This window comes from Panicum virgatum, chromosome 2K, assembly GCF_016808335.1.
Source record: "Panicum virgatum strain AP13 chromosome 2K, P.virgatum_v5, whole genome shotgun sequence".
In the NCBI taxonomy this organism is placed as follows: Eukaryota; Viridiplantae; Streptophyta; class Magnoliopsida; order Poales; family Poaceae; genus Panicum; species Panicum virgatum.
This window is the reverse complement of record NC_053137.1, coordinates 13560640-13563422: the sequence shown is the minus strand read 5'-3', so window position 1 is coordinate 13563422 and position 2783 is coordinate 13560640. Positions and strand designations below refer to the sequence as shown.

Below are 2783 nucleotides of genomic sequence, written 5' to 3'. Positions count from 1 at the left end.
CAAGCTACACACGCACAAGCAATCCTTGCAGCAGCCACCATGCTCGAACAGCTCATTGCTGCGACCACGCCCCTGCAGCTCGCCAACCCGGCCCCTCTTGCCATGCTTCTTCCTCGCTCAGCACGTGCGACACGCCGGCACCCCGCCGTGCCGCCCCCGCTGCGTCCCCACACTACGCGCTGCACCCGGCACCACGCCGTGCCACCCCACGCCACGCCTCCACCTTGCTGCAGTCTTGCTCGCCGGCCATGTCGTCTCGTCGCTCGTGCCGTCAACGCTGCTATCGCCTCAGCTACAAGCTCAGCACTGTGTGTGTTGACGCCGGGTTGCTGCACCACACACCGTCGCCCTTGCTGCAGCCGCCCTCCGCGCCTATAAAGAGCGAGGCCGTGCAGAGCTCCGCCCCAGCCCAAAGCTCGCCAGTCCGCTCCGCTCCGCTTGCTGCAGCAACTCTCAGTCATCCCTCTCCTCCACTCACGAAACAAAGCCCCGGCCATCGACCCTCTCCCTGAGCCACTCTGCGCCAAGGTAAGGTCCTAGCAGCTTCTCCACCACCAGCTCCACACACCCCATCGTCCCCATCCCAACCTCCCACACCTGAGCCGAGCTCGACGAGCTTCTGGCGCCATGGCCATGGCTGTCACGTGGCCGGAACCGACCTGCGCCTCACATGCTCGAAGTCACCAAAATGGAACGCCCTCACCCTCCTCTCTCTCCCCGTATACTCAGTTTTCCGTATGGTAGCCCGAGCTGCCGTACGGCAAGCTCCAGAGAGCACGGCATGCCCATGCATGGTGACCGGAGCTGGGGAGCACGAAGTCCCTGTTCCGTGTTCCTTCCCGTAACCTGCTCATCCTCTTTACCGAGCCCATTCATAGACAAACCCACCAGCCCAAGTACAAGTCGAGCAGCCCAAAAAGAATCCACCAAAGCCACCACGTGCAACTCCTTCCAATTATATTAGTCCATTTTCAGGATTAATTAAATATCCAATATTTCAACAACAATATCTTACTCATCCAAATTCCGATTCCATTAATTCTTCTTCCTAAATTCATCTAAAATCAAACTCTATTTAATACAACAATATTTGTGAGATGTATTGATGTATGTTTACTTTGCTTGTATGATTGTTTGCGCACGACTCTGTCGAAATAGAATCGATTCCGGAGGAGAGTCCGGAGGAACCAGGAGACCAGGAAGCCGCCGCCACCGACGCGTACGTAAGCGAAGGCAAGTCTCATCGATCCTTTACGTTGACCATGCTTGATCCTAAGTGAGGTTAACTAAAACTTGATAGACATAGGGATGGCATGAGATGAAACACTGAGAGAATGAGAGAAACCACTGAATGAAGCCATGTTGCATGTTGATTTACTGCCAGACCTGCATATTATCAGATCTTGTTAAATGATGAAACTGGGTTGGTAATGAGATCAAGGCAGTGCGGGATGTGTTGGTGCATGCGCTACCGTGGTGGTAGACATGCGACCGAGCTCTGTCGTGGTGACATCTCGGGTTTGGTTGGTTATGGTTGTGGCTGCCCTGATGAACCTTAAGGACCGTGTGTTGTGGTGCCATCTCACCTAACCTACTTTCAGTACGACCACATGAGCTTGTATGGGCAAGCCTTAGCCTAATCCCACTGGCTAACCTGGTAGTCGTCCGAGGTGGTTATGTTTGGGGGTGAGACCTGGATTGGTCAAGACCCGGGGGTTTATGGGCGACTAGTCGGGGTTGAGCCACGGCTGGGTGTCGGCTATGACGGAGCCGTCGCTGGACGGTGAAGTGCGTGTGGGTAAAGCGTACAACCTCTGCAGAGTGTACAATCCATTCGAATGGTCCGTGTCCTCGGTTTGGACAGGTTACGGTGTGGACATCTCAACTAGTTGAGCCACCTAGCCTATGAGATGGATGATTGGTTGGGTTACCTTTAATACTATATTTGTTATTTATTCTGATGGATTAATGGACCTTGGCATATTAATCTGTAACTCCCTCCCCGTAAGGGTGAGGTGGGACTTGCTGAGTACTTTCGTACTCAACCCTTGTTGATTATTTCTTTTCAGAGGATCCTGACTTTGTGCCAGAAGATTACGAGTAGATCGCGTCCGCACCCAAGGTGATCGAGTGGAGCCGTGATGGACGAAGAGCTAGTCTTGCATGTCGTTATGCTAGTTGTGATCCTGTGGTTATTCTGTGTAGCGCTGTGTTGTCACTTTACCCCTCATGTACGTGTTAAATAAAGCTCTGTATGACTCTGGACTCCACTTGATGTAACATGTATTATGCCGGAGACCTTATTCGGTAATTAATACATGGTTTAGCCTTGATCTTCGGGTCGGGGCGCTTCACCTACCTAACCAGCGAATCATCTTGGAGAACTTCTTCCGTAATGTCATAGGATTTGGTGAGAACTTTGATATTTGAATGACTCCACCAAAGCAAACACAGACAAATTTCACGTGTGGATCTCGGTTTGCTGAGGTTGCCGTAGGCCGCATACCAGAATAACTGAGTGGTCAGACAAGGATAACTAAGTCACAAGAACAAAATAACTGAGTTGGGAGAATAACTGGCACAAATTAATTATTGGAGTTGTGTGCACTAATCATGAGAAAACTATAAACTACGACATTATTTTTCAAATCAAGAACCACTACTCAATCCTAGAAATCATATTAATCATCCGAAGCACTAATCATGAGAAAGCTCTAATCATGAGAAAACTATAAACTACGACATTATTTTTCAAATCAAGAACCACTACTCAATCTTAGAAA

General features: G+C 50.3%; 1 long non-coding RNA gene across 1 annotated transcript; it reads left to right on the top strand.

Annotated features, from left to right (window-relative positions):
• The first annotated feature begins 391 nt into the window (after positions 1 to 391).
• On the top strand, positions 392 to 2384 carry LOC120667739. Its single transcript, XR_005672211.1, has 2 exons — positions 392 to 528; positions 1159 to 2384. It is a non-coding gene; the product is annotated as an uncharacterized LOC120667739 (long non-coding RNA).
• The last annotated feature ends 399 nt before the right edge of the window (positions 2385 to 2783 follow it).